General features: G+C 40.1%; 1 protein-coding gene across 1 annotated transcript in view; it reads right to left on the bottom strand.

Annotated features, from left to right (window-relative positions):
• Positions 1-17,881, bottom strand: part of LOC108900075 (CXADR-like membrane protein) — an 87,998-nt gene that overhangs the window by 13,271 nt on the left and 56,846 nt on the right. The gene's annotated exons all lie outside the window — the stretch shown is intronic.

Raw genomic sequence — 17,881 nt, 5'->3', positions numbered from 1 at the left:
CAAACAGGATTCATGGGACAATGGGTAAGATCTAGAGGGTATATAATCTTACCAACCACAGGAGCACACAGAGTGATATTGGCACTGCTGACTGGGGTGGAATTAACAAGAGACTGAGGATGAAAGCCTGAGCCTCCAATTGTTTCCCCTTTTATTTATTTACTCTTTCTTGGACACTGATCAACTGTATGGTCAGTGATGTCTTGCTGGCTGGACATATTTGTGCTTGGTGTGGGAAAGCAAAAAATAGAACAGGGAAATGTGTTTGTGTGTGTTTGTGTCTACGTGGACAGCTGGAAAGAGTGTGCATGTACATGTACTTTAAATTACTAATGTGTGTGCTTACCATTTTAAATGTGTACCTGAGTGTGTGTGTGTTATTAGCCAAAGACATCAATGTGTCTTCTGCAGGTGTGTGCTTTACCCCTAGAATATGTGCGTAATTGAGTTTATGTGTGTATTTCTATGTGAATTAGCCAAAGTAAATGTTTGTATGTTTATGAGTATCAACAGGCATATTGATGGTAAATGGACTATACTTATATAGCGCTTTTCTAGTCTTTTTGACCACTCAAAGTGCTTCACACTACAGATCACATTCACCCATTCACACACACATTCATACAGCATTTTTTCTATACAATGTGCTTTCAGACACGCACATTTGCACACCTACACACATTTGATGACACACATCAGAGGCAATTTGGGGTTCAGTATCTTGCCCAAGGCATGCAGACTGGAAGAGCCGGGAATCGAACCACCGACCTTCTGATTGGTGGGCGACTGCTCTACCTCCTGTGTGTATATGCACATGCATAATATGTCCATAAACTGTAGTAAATATATGGGTAAGATTAGCATGCATCTAAAATGGGTATGAGTGTGCATGGTTATGAACATAGTTTCTGATTGTGTGTTTCTGTATATTTCTGTTTGTGTTTGTATGTGTGCATCCTGGGGTGAGATGTGCTCCAGTAAACTCCCTCCTGCTGTTCCCAGTAGATTTCTCACTGAACCAATTATAGTGGCAGAGGGAACCAATGGGAGCAAGCAGGACACTGTGTAGACCCGTTTACCCTTCAAACTGTTGAAAGTCACATCGTGTTTCTGCATGCATGCTCATATGCAAGTCAGCACATCGCTGACTTGAGGCTGGAACCCCAAAAACCCTTTAAGTGTTCTTATGAAGAACACTGAAAATAGAAAAATAAAAAACAAAGGAAAGTAGGACAAACTCACTCCTCTGAGCTCATTTATCCTAGAACTCCTAATTACTTTATTCATCCTGTTGTTGGATGGTAATACATCCATATATTGGAAGAAGAAGCCTTTATATTCACTGTAGTAATTGCTCTTATGCTGTTTATGGTCAAATTAAATAATGACAAGTGAAAATGATAAATAACCCATTGAATCAACATTGAAATACTGTACACAGGGAGGCAATGAGCCTGAGCTTAAAATCACCAAAGTGCCAGTGGAGTGACATTGCTGCAGATGCAGATGTGGCTCTAAGATGTCTATTTCCAACACACAGAGGGATCTGGTTGAGGCAGTCATCCCCACCTTTCACAGGAAGCCTGTAGAACTGATAGAGGAGTATAAGTATTTGGGGACAGTCTTTGATGAACAGCTGAAGTTCAACTCCAGCACAGAGGAGATTCTTAGGAAATATTAGCAACGGCACTGTCTCCTGAGAAAGCTTGATTCCTTTGGCATCAACAAGGACATCCTCACTACATTCTTCTACTCTTCATAGAGAGCATCACGACGTTCTCCTTTACATGTTGGTTTCACTTTGTTTTTTTAGTTTAACCCAAAATTCAACAGAATTCAGAAGACATCACCCAGGCTCTCCAGGGTATCTGCTGTAAGCTGGAGGCCTGGATCATGTGCTGTTTTGCCAAGCTCACCAAGGCTGCAGAGCAGGAAAAGGAATTTGAATTTGAATTTGTACAAAAACTCACTCAAGTCATTTGTATGGTGATAATAACATCTATAGAAATAAATGTTAAATAAATTTTAATGTAATGACACAGAAATCATTTGGCCCAGAGTTCACAATACAAACCAATATCGCACTGTCCACCCATGTCAGTATCTGGCTAATCTGGTTAACATTACCAAAAACAGCTAGGAGAAGAGACCTCCCTTGGCAGGAGTGACAACTACTCAAGCCATGTGATTATGTCCCATTAACATTAAGATCCACATCATCTTCACAAACTGTGGAAAATACAGACTGATAGCTGCTAGCATGTGGCCTACCTCTGCTGCTAATCTATTACAAATTCTCTGATTTCTGGTAGTAACAATTTTAGATTAGCCCTGTTGATAACCAACTAATTACAAATAGAATTTGGGGGCTGGTAGTCTGGAACTTAGCTCTGTTGATTAATGAGCCAAACATTATGACAAAAGTAAATGTATGCTTCAGCTGAATCAAATGTTAGTTTACTTTACATTGTGAGTTGAGTAAAACCATCTCTTTATGCTGGCTGGCACAAAGTGACTGGCCACATTTTCAGCCTGGGAGTTTCATGGCTCAGACCAGCCCACTAGATTTACTTTAGACAACCTTTTACTGGAGATATATAATGTTAGCCTTCGAGTATGTAAGTCTGAAATCATGCACTATTCTCTAGAACCTTGTTATTCATAGCGTATTTATCAAAAATCAAATTTTCAATTTGACACACATAAGTATGGTAAGGTTATAAATACTGGTGATACAGGGACTAATTTGACCATTACTCACACTGCTTTATTTAATCAGTTACTGATTGCTGAGATCACTGAAACTGATTTATTTTGTGGTTACTGAGGCAAATACCCCTGCAAGCTAGGGTTGTGAACCCCGGGCGATAGCAGCAGTTTTGCTGCACTGTCTCCCTGGTGGGTGCACGTTATCAACTCTAATTCTTTTGGATTATTTTTTGAGGGCCTAAACATGCTCAAAAACTCACAAAACTTTGCACATGCATTGACCTGACAAAAATTGACATCTGATAGGGGTTTCATTCATTGGCGCCATAAAATGGCTCCATAGCGCCCCCTTTGACATACTTAAAACTCCCTTGCCATTGAGCTTAGTTTGTCCAAGGTGAATGAAATTCAGAAGCGTTATGTAATATGCCGAGACGCACCAAAAAGTCTCTAGACAGCATGGCCTCAAACCTGCAGGAAGTCTGCCATTTAAATTTTAATTTGAACGTTGTATTTGATCAAACTCTTCCTACAGTTTTTATCATATCGACCTCAAACTTGGTCAGGATACTCTCAAGGCCTTTGTGATTAAAAGTTATTAAAAGATTTTGTTTGCGTTGAAGGATGTGGCTGTGACGGCACCTCAAATTTCGATGCCTTGCCATGAAACAGGAAGTTGGTTTAAGTTGCTGTAACTCAGCCATCTTTTGTTCAATCAGCCCCAAATTTCAAAGTGTTGATAATGGTCCCGACATGAACACATCCACATGTCAATATTAACAAAAAGTTATAGCGCCACCTATTGGACACAGGAAATGATTTAGACTTCTGTCCTGTTATTAGCAGGTTGATGTGATCCACTTTAGACTTGGTCAGGAAGGCTTTAAGGAATTTATGTTGTCTTATTGTGAAAATTTTGATGTTCCATTAAAAGGCATGTCTTTGGCACCGTGGCGAATTTTGATGCTTCGCCATTAAACAGGAAGTTGTTGCAACTCCCACATGCACTGTCCAATCTGCCTCAAACTTCACACGTTTACGTACTGTAAATCTACTGCGTGATTGGTGCGGCACATGTTGGGTTACCTAACTTGCGCTCTCTTTTTTGTTTTGTATTTTCAGTGTGACAGCACATGTGTGTGTATGAGACAGAGACTGACTCTATGAATATTCCTCTGCCAGATGGCGGAATAAACGGTGATATGGTTTTTCTCATGATTACACAACACAAGAGAGTACACAACTGCTACAATGGTGCTGTGACCCGTTCGTCTTCATGGTGATATCCACAAGCCCGACGTGGGACAGATGACTCTTCACATGGCTGCTTCACCTGTGAATTGTGTTGAATTGTGTATCCAACAAGGTATTTTTTTTCTCTCTCTCTATTTGGAATAACTGTTAAACAGGAAACATTAACCCTCAGAACGCGAACTTAGCGTCGCCGATACGCATACACATGTTCTACAAAACATTAAACTACTCTTCAACCATTGATGATACAGACGAACTTTAAATTGTGTCTGAAATGCAAGATTTCCCGCTTTACGATGCAACCTGAATGGTGCCTTTGCGACATTCAGTGCCACTTTATGGTGGTTATAATTGCATTGTACGTCAACAGACGCTTGCCAGCTCACTGCAGCGGGAAATTTCATGCAGTTCCTCACTTGTTTGACAGGAGCACGCAGCAGTCACAGGAAAGACAGAAAACAAGAAACAGTAAAATGAAAAGATTTCATGTAAAACAGGTTTTAGACATTTTATTTGACAAAGACGAGGACACTGGACATGACAGCGACTCAGACCCTGACATCTGGCACACTGATGAGGACTATGAGGAGGGCATTGATCCATTTGAAGACGAAAAGTAAGTAACGTAATGACAGGCTATGTTGTACCAATTCATTTGTCTCATTGTGCAATGACAAACACAATTTTGTTCATCATTCTTGTGTGTGATTATGCTATTTTAATAAAAATTTTGTGGAGAATTACTATTGATTATCAATTCGTGGGTGTGCTCAAAATAGAGAGGGAAAGTTGCCAGACTGTAATTAACTAGAATGAGTAAAGCTAGCAAATGTGCAGGTCTGTCTGCATCTGTCTATTTATCTATCTATCTATCTATCTACGTATCTTTGTCTGTCTTTCTCTCTCAGTCTGCATGTATCTCTCCCTGTCTGTCTCAGTCCAAAATGTCTAAATAATACTTTGAGCGGTGCGCGCAAAAGAGAGGGAAAGTGTTCTGGCTGTAATGAACTAGCATGGGTAGAGCTAGCAGATGTTGAAGAGTGTGTTTTTGTCTTTATACAGCTAAGTAAAAATGCTTAATTGAAAACTAATGTAAATGCTGATATGAGTAATGATGAAAATGTTATTATGATTTGAAACAAATGAGAATTACACTTTTTTTACACTATTTTTTGCCTTTAGCTTAGATGATGAGACTGCCCCATCTGCCCCACAACTCTCTGCACCCCTCACTGTATCATCTGGCCCACCTTCCACTTCAACAACAGCATCATCAACAGCACCATCATCAACAACACCATCATCAACAGGAACATCAAAATCAACTGCATCTCTCGAAGAAGTGACAACAATCTGCCAGCACACAAACATCAATGCTGCTAAAGAGACTGCAAAGGGGAAAAAAAAAAAAAAAAAAAATTCAGGGTTTATTCAGAGTTTTTTCATTATGTTGGGTTATTGTTTTACATGGCCATCCTCAAACTTCCCAGGCTTGTGGATTACTGGAGGCAGCATTCTATTTTCAGTGTTTCCTTTCCCTGCACTGTAATGACCAGAGACAGGTTCTTGGCCATTGCAAGAAATGTGCACAAGTGACCCAGACAAAGATGTCATCAATGACCAGAAAAAGTCTGATTATGATTATGATCCACAGGAAGACCAAGAAGTGGTACAGAACCCTGCTCTGGCACTTTATAGATGTAGCTGCCACAAACAGCTATATACTTTACAAGGAGCAGTGCTCTGCATCAAAGAAGAAGCCTATGTCTCACCTGGAGTTCACACAGATGATGGTGTTGTGGATGATGCTGTTGTTGGAGTGGAAGGTGATACAGTGAGGGTTGCAGAGGGACAAATGGGACAAATGGGACAGTCTCATCATCGAAGCTAAAGACATAAAACTGAATTAGTTTTTTTTTCATAAATTTCCATTCATAGTTACATTTTAATTCATTTTATGAGCACTAATATCAATTTTCAACTACTTTGGCATAAAATATGCAAACACAGACAGACCAACCTCAACATTTGCTAGCCTGACTCATGCAGTCAGGCAACTTTAGCTCTACCTTGTATATAGGTTTAAAGATAACTTTTAGAATTTCAGTTTTATCAAAAAAGTTGTTGATTCTACTTCCTGAAACTTGAATGAATTAAAAAGTCACTACAGTCTTCTCTATATTGACAGATCTTCTGTCAATATAGAGAGGTCTGTTTTCCAATGATACACAGCACTTTCTAAAGAGCAACAGTCACCATAACACACTTTATTATTGTGTTATTATATGATAATTATTGACTAATTGTAGATTTTTTGCTGTTAGTTGCTGATGCTCAATATATTGTGGATCTATTACTATGCCTGTAGTGATAAAGTGAGCCTCCTACTGTCGTAAATGGAGAAGTAACTGAGCTGTAACTTACTGAGGAAAAGGTATATTTGCACCAAACTTCATACAGAGTTTTTTTCACTGAGTGTTTTGAATTTATATGTCAAATATGGTATCTTCACACAGAAGTAATGAATGATAGCGACATAACACGGCACCAGAAAAAAACAGGTAGGTTCCACTGAATCATTTGATGTATAACACTTGATACTGACTGAAAGATTAAGCTCAGAGCTGGCAAAATTATAAATCTATGTCCAGGCATTTTTTTTGTCTATGTAAGCATTAAAGGGTTAAGTTGGAAAAAAAAAATTAAAGCTGCAAAGGGTAATAGGCTCATAACTATAGATTTTGAGATTTTCTTCTTTTTTTCAATGACAATGGATGAACATAATGTATCAAGAGTACCCAGAGTAGGAAACTGGCTGAATTGTAGCCAGTTTCCTACTCTGGGTGGGCTTAGTGAAGGCAGACACGTTACATCTACTCCTCACAGTTGTCGCCTGATAGTGCATGTGGTGAGTCTGCACTTTCTGGGTGAGATGTCCATGTTCTCAGTGACTCAGTGAGACAGATAGGGGCCAGTATAGGTGAGAATATTGTTTCATGTCTTAAGTCCATTCCAGCCAGTCATGTTAATGTGACCCAGTCAACCACAGCTGATCTTTCTAAGGTTAACTCGAGAATTAACCATGATAGTTATGATCCACGCCCTTTCAGGGGAAATGATATGGACAGGATTTCAGTCTCTGAGTGGGAGGAAGCCATGATGATTTATCTGAGTAGGAGGGGCATTGAACTATGTAACCAGGTAGATGACGTTTTGGGCAAGCTAAGGGGGCGAGCATTTGATGTGACCATTGGGCTTTGCAGTCAACCCTTAAAGTCAGGCCCCCAACCTGTGTTTGACATACTTAAGCAACACTTCAGTGACTCTGTGGCCTCCTTTATGCATCTTGCTGACTTTTATGACACAAAGCCCCACTCCACTGAGACTGCTGTTGACTATTGGATTCGGCTTAACAAAGCCATTGACATTGCTGTAGATGGACTAAAGAGGCAGAGGAAGACTCTCAACAATCCTTCCCGTGAAGTGACAGTCAAGTTTATCACTCACTGTCCTGATACTGAGCTGTCTCTGGTCTTCAGCTGCAAACCACTGGAAGAGTGGACTGCCACAGATGTTCAAGTGTGGCTGAATGAACACTTCAGAGGCACCTCCAGAAGCGCCAGTCTTCACGCCTAGCTGAAAGTCTGTAAGCCAGTCAGGCTGTGGGTGTTTTGCAGTGCCATGCTCAGTCTCCTGAGAGGGCCCCTGATCCTCAACCAGTTTCAGCCAGCAGGACATCACAGTCTGAAGGGTAGTCACTTGAGGATGTTATCATTCTCCTTGAGCGGTTACTGCGGCGAGAGGCCTCCCAACATTCTGGGTCGCAGAGATCAGGTACTGGTAGCCGCAACAGGTCGCTGAGTCCCTGTGCCGTTTGTGGGGGTGACCATGACACCATGTCCCACTGCAGGAGGAGGCGTCTTTGTTTCTGCTGTTATGCTACTGGATATCAGGCTGTGACTTGCCATATCACTCCTCCTGCTGACTCACCTGCTGTAGTGTAGGGCCAGATGACATATCCCCACAAGATCCTGATGATGGTGACCTTGAGTCAGTATGCTCACAGTTCTGCTCTTTAACAAGTGATAACTCCTGCTTTTATGTAACTGACTCACTCATTGAAGTGAAATGTACCAGCCAGCTATGGTCTTTATTTTTGACTGGATGTGACCAGACAATAATCCAACTGTGACCAGGAGCATTGATGTGTGTACATCTAATCTTAAATTACCTATCCTAGAACTATTTATTTTAGTTGATCGTTTATGTTAAATATGCTTACGTAGCATTAGCTAATCAACTTGCCGTGTACTGCCTAGTTAATTAAAAATATAATCCTGTACCACATGTGTTGCTAAGTGAATTAATGGATCTAGTAACGTTTTGCTCATGGGGGAAATAGCAGTTAGCAGTCCACTGGTCCCTTATAGCAATGGAGCAGTGAGGTAACACTTTTATTTTCAACACGAGGACACAATAAAGGCATGTTTTGAGATTATTCACGGAAGGTGATGTGCTTGGTCTATTTCTGATTGTAGCACTAGTTTAAAAATATATGTTTAAGGCCACTGTAGCAGTGTGATGTGATGTGATGATGGGGTAATTCAAATTAAAACACAAACTTTTATTTTGAAGTATGCAGATTTGCATTTCTGCTACAATGTTTACACATTTGTGCCATATTGCTATATTGTGTGACCTGTGCGATTGAGAACTGCTGTCCATTATGACAATATGTTACCACTGCTGTCAATATGTGGTGTGACAGAAAATAAGTTTTTCCTTGAAATCCAAACTTTTGTATGGTCTTGTTTTGTTTCCTTCTTTCACTGCAATAGGGAATAATATTGTGTAGTGTAATGGGGTAGATTTGGGGATTATAAATTGACTCCCTATGATGTTTTTAAAATGTGTGGAGTTTGCATGTTCTCCCTGTTCTCTCTGGTTCTCCAGCTTCCTCCCACAGTCCAAACACATGCAGGTTAACTGGTGACTCTAAATTGCCCATAGGTGTGAATGTGAGTGTGAATGGTTGTTTGTCTGTGTTAACCCTGCGATGGACTGGCGATCTGTACAGGTTGTACCCTGCCTCTCGCCCAATGACAGCTGGGATAGGCTCCAGCCCCCCACAACCCTTAATGGATAAGCTGTATAGATAATGGATGGATGGTGTTTTTAAAATACAGATCAACTCTACAAAGAGTTAAATATTGAGTTCAATTTTACATCCTCTACAGTGTTAATATGGCAGTGACTCTGAATAGTGATAAAAAAGAATATATGGATAGTGTTAACTTTTGACACTATACACTAGTGGTGTATAAATTCAACACTGACCTGTGTTGACTGGTAGTAAATTTGAAATATTAAGAGAGTTGCTGCAACTCTGTCATAGTGTGAAGTATTTAACACTTTCAAATGTGTAGTTTTAGCTCTATTTATTGCTGACCAATATAGACACTTTCAAAGTGTTGAATTTAACTCTGTAGGTGTTGAATTAACACTGCTGATTTTGCTGTGCAAAGACTTTGACACATAAGGAAGTCTATGAGCAAGTACACATCACTTCTTGTTCTTGTCTGGAAAAAGAACGGCGACCTGTGGCTCTGCACTGATTTTCAGTGGCTGGATGCATGTACTGTACTGTCCCACATACTGTCTCAAGCTGGAATTTCTCACACTGAAGTGGGCTGTGTGCGACAAGTTCAGCCACTGGCTGAGAGGCCATCGTTTCACTGTATGGACCAACAACAACCCGCTTACTTACCTTCTTAGCAAGCCAAAGCTGGACGCCTGTGAGCAGAGGTGGGTGTCACTATAGATTGTCACAGTGTCCCTTGACAGCACAGCAGCAGTGCCCCAGCATCTGCCTATCTCCTCAAAGTTAGTGTCTGCTGTTCTGGAGCATTTCCTAGAAAAGAGCAGCTTGCCCCCTCATGCATTCTGCAGTTCACTCACTCACTTCTGCCATCAGAGTCTGATTGCCGCCCTTTGCCCAAAGACAAACTGACATTGACGCAATGTGCTGATCCGTGCTTGGGTCAGGTGCTCTACTTTGTGGAATGTCAGAGATGGCCATCGAGTGAGAATGCCCCCATGAGCCAGCTGAAGCCTTCCGGCTTCTCCGACATTGGGAAAAACTTACCATCAAAGCAGGTGTTCTATATCGCATTTCAGAAGATGCTGTGACAAAGAGCATGTGCCCACTAACCTGAAAGATGAGGGCCTGAAACGTATCCACGATGAGGCAGGTCACGAAGGGCAGAAGAGGATGCTCTACTTGGCTAGGCAGCGGTTCTACTGGATGGAAAAGGATGTCAAGGAATATGTGCAGCGCTATCGCTGTTGTCTGGTCAGTAAGTCTCCTGAACCTGAGGCCAGGGCACCACTCGATAAGACCTCTAGACCTCTTGAGTTGACTGACTGTATGAATATTCCTCTGCCAGATGCCGGAATAAACGGCAAGTGTCAACAGTGATATGGTTTTTTGTCACGATTACACAATGCAAGAGTACACACCCGCAACATAGGCCACAGCTCACCTGCGCCTTGTGTGTCACTGACAGCCATCATTGCACTGGGCAAGCTCTCCTTTTTTAAAAGTCTGACTTTGTCAGTGATGCCTTTTGCTATTTTTATTGTCCATTGTATTATAGACTTTTTCTGTCACATATTGCATCTTCTCTGTCTCACAGTGGAGGGAACAACTCAATCATCAAATGCAATTATGGAACCAATGTTAAGCTTGTGTTTCCAGGGGTGGGAATTTTCCTGGTTCTCTCGATTAGCCACTCTGGGAGAGACTGACAGTGGACTGACACATACGTAAACAATTTCCTACTTTATTTAAAAGATGTGTAGCAGACTGAGAAAGGTAAAAAAGGAAAGAATGAGAGAAACTAACTGCTTTCATTCCTAATGTTTGATGAAACAATCTACCAAGAAAGCCAAGTATGCAGAGAAAAATGAAAATAAGAATTAGTTGTAAATCTGTGAATGTGAATCTTTGCCAGCTTACAGAGTTAGTCTGAAAGCCAGTGACTAATGCATGTATATGTCATGTTATCTGACATCTGTCTGCTCTGCTGCTGTACCTGTTTCTCTGCACATTAGCAGCTTTCTGAAGCGTGCAGTCATTTCACTGCAGCCTTGAACACTTGAGGAAGAGCAGGGCAACTGGCACTCAGAATTGGGCAGGCCATTGGGCATACCAGGACAAACCACATCTGGGCTGGTGGATCATCAAAAAATCCATAAAGATTTTATCAGCCAAAAGGCTTTCCACTTGGAGTTAGCTGGGTTCCTGGAGCACATATAATTATTGAGCTTCACTTTCAGCACTTCAGCGGGTTGAGTTATCTGTGGAATTATTGTTTTACTCTTACTAGAAGGTAAGCCTCTTCCAGTTCTGGTGCAGCACTGTGATGAGCAAGTATGCTTCCCTTGCCACTCGAACAGTAAAAATCCTCCTAACATTTAGCACTACCTATCTGTGAGTGTGGCTTCTCAGCTCTGGTTCAGCTGAAGACAAAACACAGAAACAGACTGGGTATTGAGCGTTACCTCAAAGTTGCTTTGTCTACTATAATTCCAGGAAAAAAAACATGCCCAGTTCTCTCATTAATTTCTCCAAACTCAAGTCTATGATATCACTGTTACACCTAAGGTTGACATGAGTGCTGCTTAATTTTCTTCAAAGCCCAATGTTTTTCAGTATTTACCTACTGATAAGTGAATCAAAAGTTGATTTTGTGTACTTGAATCCTTTTTAATTGAACTTTTTAAAAATGTATTTTGAGTTTGTAGATAAAAACTGCTACTAAAGAAACTGATTTTTTCCATAGTGCAGTGTTGGTTGTCATAGATTCAGTAAGCGAGGATTCTCAGCTAAAGCTACATAATTTGAGTTTTTTTTTTTAATGTTTCTCAGTAGTAGGACTTTTTTATTTCATGTATTTTGTAAATAAAATTGCTGTTACTGAAATGTTCTGATTGTTATGTCAGGCTTATGATTAATGCTTGAATAAGTGACTGGATAGTTTTAATAGGACACTGTTATATATTCAGTGAGTTGGTACCCAGCTAAAGCTACATATTTTGAGTCTTTCTGAAACTACTTCTCAATAGTTGTACTTTTTTATTTCATGTTGGTGCATGAAAGCACTGTTGAGTCTGTTAAAAAACGCTGAAGTTACTGAAGGGAAGAGTTTTGGTTTTAATTAAAATGCAGCTAATTGAGCGTAAAAGGGAATAGTTCCCTCTCTAGCATCACCACCTGCTGGTTGTTTTGGTTTATCATTAAAATAGTTTTTTATGTTGGCATACTGTGATATTCTATTCTACTATCTCAGGTTCAAGATCAGCTGAGAACCACTGGTTTAATACATATAGTACTACCCATTACATCTTATATACATCTTCAAATTGATTCATATCATTGTGGTTGGCCACAAAATAAAAATGTGCATTCTTTTCGGTACATAGTATTTCATTTTCACTAACCAGTCATTTCATTTACTACACATCAATGAAAAGTGATCACTGTATTCTGTGGTCGCCCACCCTGAGTGAGTACACCACAGATAGCGGGCTGTTAGCTGTGCTCCACTGGCACTCAGGGAAACCAAGAAGGAGGCACAAGCTTTGTGTGGCAGCTGATTTCTTCCAAACCCCAACAAATTACACATCAGAATGAAGCTTAGAACCTTTAGTTAGCAGCCCTCTCTTTCTGCAAGTATTTTTGTTTTCAATGAAATGGGGCGGGGATGGAAATTCATAGGCCTGTCACCAACTGCTCTCAATCAGTTCTCATCTCAGAAGAAAATATATTCAAATAATAAAGAATGAATCAATGAAAATAATAAAGAAAATAATAAAGAATGAATCAATAAATGAACAAATAAATATGTAATGAATGAACAAATAAATATATAATGGAGGTCAAATGCAGTGTAGCATTAAAAAGTTCATTTTTGTGAAATAACCTAAATAAAAGTGATGAATGCAGGGATTAAAGGAGGGACATGAATAGTGTCACCCCGTCTTTGTGCTGTTGATGCGGCCATGTTACTAGGTTTAGGTTTAGTATTAAATATTAAATCATCGAAGCAGACGTGCTTCTTCTCTATAGCAAAACAGTTGAGGATTATGGGTATTGAGCTCTAACAAAAATAATGTAAATCACAGAAACATAAAACAGAGAACAGGAATGGAATCTACAGAACATACATTAAAATACAAACATTAAAATACGTGGCAAGGACACGAAAGTTATTTGTAATTCGTGTCCGTGGGCACGAATCAATAGATTACATTTTGTGACTTTCACAAACTGCTGTGAGACCGGGTTAAAGAGTTAAAACTCTACCACAGTCATTTTGAGGAGTTGTTGGAGTTGTTTTCATTACCTAGCTCCTCTCCTATTTTCACCCAGACAGTCTTTAAAATCATTGTCTGTATAATATTTGTTGCCCTTGTCAAATAGTGCCAGATACTGAGACACAAAGTAAATCAGAGTCAGTTGTCAACTGTCAGCTGCTAGTGTGACGTTTCAAGAAGCTACGCCCTGATTAGTTGAACGCTTTCCTGCCATGGATGAAATGTTAAAAATCATTGGAACATACAGTACTGTGCAGAAGTGTTAGGCACTCTAGATGTTTTTATTCTTATCTTTCATCAGTACCATCAGGGAGGTGTCTGATCAGTCCCAGATTAAATCTGCAGCTGGACAATGAGTCACACAGTAGGCATCATAAAGAATGATAATGTCAGAGACGAGAAGAACAAGGAGTCCTCCAACAGATGGTCTGAGCCCCCCCCCAACAGAGCCCTGATCTCGTCATCATGGAGTCAGTCTGAGATTACATAAAGAGACAGAGGACACAGAGACAGCCTGAATCCACTGAGGAACTGAGACAACTTCTCCAACATGCAGGAACAAACTACCTAAGTACAGGTGTACTGAGGAGAACTGGAGCAGGATATTAGGCTCAAGGAGGCTACAGTGAGCAGTCGTCTCTCTCTATGAGTATAATTGTTATCACATATTTTATTACTTTTTGTTTTCAATGATATGTAATGATGGGGATGGAAATGCATAGGCCTGTCACCAACTGCTCTAAATCACCTCTCATCGCAGAGAAAAAACATTTTCATATAATAATGCGGCCATGTTACTAGGTTTGCTGCAAATTAGTGTAAAGGCAGGTAGGTCGGGGTTCAGGAAGGCCACTGTGTTGTAGGTAGGCGTGGTGTGTTCCATTTCTCTTTGAGTTGTCTGTTGTCGATAGGCTACATTCCATTTTGAATTGCTCCCGGTCTGACACAGTCCAAAAACTATGATCTTTGTTAACAAATGGCGTTTGATAGCCCCTGACTGTAACATGGGAAATGGCTAATGGAGAGTTTGGTGGCATAGTATTAAATATTAAATCATCGAAGTGGACATGCTTCTTCTCCATAGCAAAACAGCTCAGTGTTGTTGAGCCCAAAACAAAACTGATAGAAATCACAGAAAAGTAAGATAGATAACAATAGAATCCACAAATGTAAACATACATTAAAATACGTGACAGACACTTTAAAAATAGCAAATATATCAGAAAAAAGTAAACGGAGTTCTGAAAATATGTGGCAAGGCCATGAAAGTTATTTCTAATTGGAATACATTAGTCTGAAAGAAAACAAAAAAAAATCGAAAAAAAAGTTGTGTCCCTGGGCACAACTTTTTTCATCAATCAATAGATTACACTTCGTGACTATTTCACGAACTGCTGTGAGACCGGGTTGCTTCATAACACTGCACCAGCATCAATAATTTTCCCGCAGCGGGATACAGTGTATACACATGCATACCGTGGAAGCTGTGCGCGTTCCCACAATGGGCATGCAGCTCGAACTCACCTGACACCAAAACTAAGAGTATCACTCTGCGTAATTCTGCCCTCCCTTATTCTGTACTGCAAGATAAATGCTGTTCTCTTTCTCCATTGCACAAAATACTAATTGATTTTTTAGTGCTGCTAATGGTGGGATTTATTGGGTCTTCCTCTGTAAATATGATAATCTAAAGAGTACAGTAAAACTTATTTTGTTTTGTTTCAGGTGTGATGAATCAAAAATTTGTAAAAACATTAATATTAGCTGCTCAATATAACATAAAGTAACAAGATTGAATTTACACTAAATCCACCTTGGGGCACCAAATAGCCAGTTCATTAAATCAGTCTCATAAAACATACTAATTGTTATCAGTAGTTTTGATTTGGAGCTCTGCAGCATAGAGGTTGGCAATACCTACTGTCTCCTGTACAACATTAACAGACAAGCAAAATATTAGTGTTCAAAAGTATTTATTTGAACAAACACTAAAATGAATACCAAATACCACAATGAAAAGAAACACAAAATCCAATCTAGTCTACAAACACTATGTACAGGTGTGTGTGTGTGTGTGTGTGTGTGTGAAATCACAAAATGGCAAGATAGTTAGCCAAGTTGTGCTATGCAAGGTAATGTAAACTGGGCCCAGTTACATTACGAAGTCCAGGGGGAAAAGAATATGTCTTTGGTGCTCCCTGTTGTTGTTAAGGTCCAGTAAACTGCAGTTGCCCTGGCTGTGTGGTTTCAGTGTTGTTGAGGAGATCCGTTCCTTTGTTCTCCTTGGAGAGTTAGCCGGTTGATACTAACTCTGCTCCGTAGCTCCTTTTGTTGGTGAACCCAGCTGGTAAACCTTGTGTTGTACCTGTTGCTGCTTGAGCTTAAATCCTTTGGTAGACTCTTGCATCACTACCAAAGTTCAATCCAGTGCAGGCCTGTGCTTCAGGAGAGAGATGTGAGGAGCCTGATTCCTCTCTGGAGAAGTCATCTGAGAAGAGGGACCTCTCTTCTCTGAGAGGAGAGAGTAGAAAAGTGTAGAACTCATTTCTCAAGGAGTTCAGAGAAGAACTGAAAAGAGAAGAGCCTCAACAATGCTCTTGAGGAGTTCTGAGGAAAAACTGTAAGAGAAGGGTGTTTCTCCTTTTTGTATGGCCTGGTCATGACCATGCAGTGACCAATTGCGTTGTTGGAGATTTTACACCTAAAAGGTGAAGGATGCTGGGAAACTGAGTTCAATGGCTCTCTTTTGTCTGTAGAACAAAAGGGGCCATTTGGTCTTGTCCTCCATTTTGAGTGGGCTGAGGCCCAACACAGGCAAAAAGGTTTATGTATTACTGTTATGTAATGATTGCAGTAAAGTAGTGATTCAAATTGGAGTAATGTTATGTGAGGTATGGCTATTAAATAATGCACTTATGAGGATAAAACCACATGGTTCACAGTCACACTAAGTGTTATATATTAAAGGATGGGTATTCACACACAACTGCTGTAATTTTCCAATAAGTGATGTCTTTAATTCACTGCTAGCTACTGATTGAAATGCATATGTTTTTGCTAAGGCGTCGTAAGATGATTAACTCAAAAGTTGAGCAACGCGTTAATTTGAAATTTTTGGTGAAATTGAACAAAACAGCAGCTGAAACTTTTCGTACATTGTATGGGGAACACTGCATGTCACGTCTGAATGGCACAAAAGTTTTAGTGAAGGCGGAGAGGATGTCCACGACAACAAAGGTTCTGGGCGTCCATGCACATCAAAAAGTCCTGAAAACAACAATGGATGGAGACATTTTACAGCGCCAATGAACAAGACCTCTATCAGATGTAAATCTTCCCCAGATCTGATATGTGTACAAAGTTTTGTGAGTTTTTGAGCATGTTTAGGCCCTCAAAAATGTGATTTTAGCGTCACATGAATAATAATTCCTATGATTACAATAATTAATAATGACATAATAATTAGTAAGAGTTGAAAAAGAGTGGAGCTCAACTCCTTGTTCAGTTCAGGAGTTCCTGAAGCACATGCCTGCACTGGACTGAACTCTGGGAGAGATGCGAGAGCCTACCAAAGGATTTAAGATCTATCACCAGCAGGTACGACACAAGGTCTGCCAGCTGGGTTCACCATCAAAAAGAGTGAGCTAACTGCAGTTTACTAGACCTTAACAGCAACAAAAGAACTGTGCAAACAGCACACCAAAAGGCATTTTCTTTTTTCTCCAGGACTTGGTAATATAACTTGGCATAGTTTACATTACCTTACGCTATGTAAGGCAGCTTGGCTAAGCATAGGGCTTTCCAACTTTGCCAGCGTATGTATTGACTGAATTCAACGTATCACTTGTGCTCTGTTGCTATGTCTGTTAAAGTCAGAATATTTTGCAGGTTTTTTTAAAGTTGTACAAAAGTGAGTTTTGCCAACCTCTATGCTGCAGAACTCCAAATCTGGTTGGTTGCAGTTGGTTGCAGTTATTCATCATTAATCAAGGTTCCAAATTGATAATTTGTATATTTAATGAGACTGATTTAATGGATTTGCTATCTGGTGCCCTGAAGTGGATTTAATGTAAATTAAACCTTGTTAATTTTATGCAATAATCAGTTACTTAATATTGAGATTTTAAATATTTCTTTACAAATTTTTGATAGCCAATAACACCTACTTGTGTCCAACAGTGCCCATAGATGAGGAAGGCCAGGGGCCTCCTTGTGATGGAGTAAAATCCAGTTCATCCACAACACTAAATCTGTTGGCCAGCTGGATGTCACGAGAGGGCATGGTTGAACGAGGATAAGTTAACCTGAGCCTTCGGTTTAGCACCCAGTGTTTTCCTGGGATCTCCAGCCACAGACACAGCTGGTACTGACCATGAGATAGTAGTAAATTTTGGGTTGCTGCTCCTAAAATGTTCTGTAAGGAGCACCAGTGTTACAAGTGGAAAAGGTTAGTCTGGAGCCCTGGAGAAGGGGCTTAAAATTGTGAAGCATTTTTCGGTGGTCATGGGGGATAAGCATCATAAAGAAAAAGTATTAAAGT

Source organism: Lates calcarifer, unplaced genomic scaffold (assembly GCF_001640805.2).
Source record: "Lates calcarifer isolate ASB-BC8 unplaced genomic scaffold, TLL_Latcal_v3 _unitig_4509_quiver_412, whole genome shotgun sequence".
Classification (NCBI taxonomy): domain Eukaryota; kingdom Metazoa; phylum Chordata; class Actinopteri; family Centropomidae; genus Lates; species Lates calcarifer.
The sequence above is the reverse complement of the archived record's forward strand: the minus strand, read 5'-3'. Positions and strand labels throughout refer to the sequence as shown.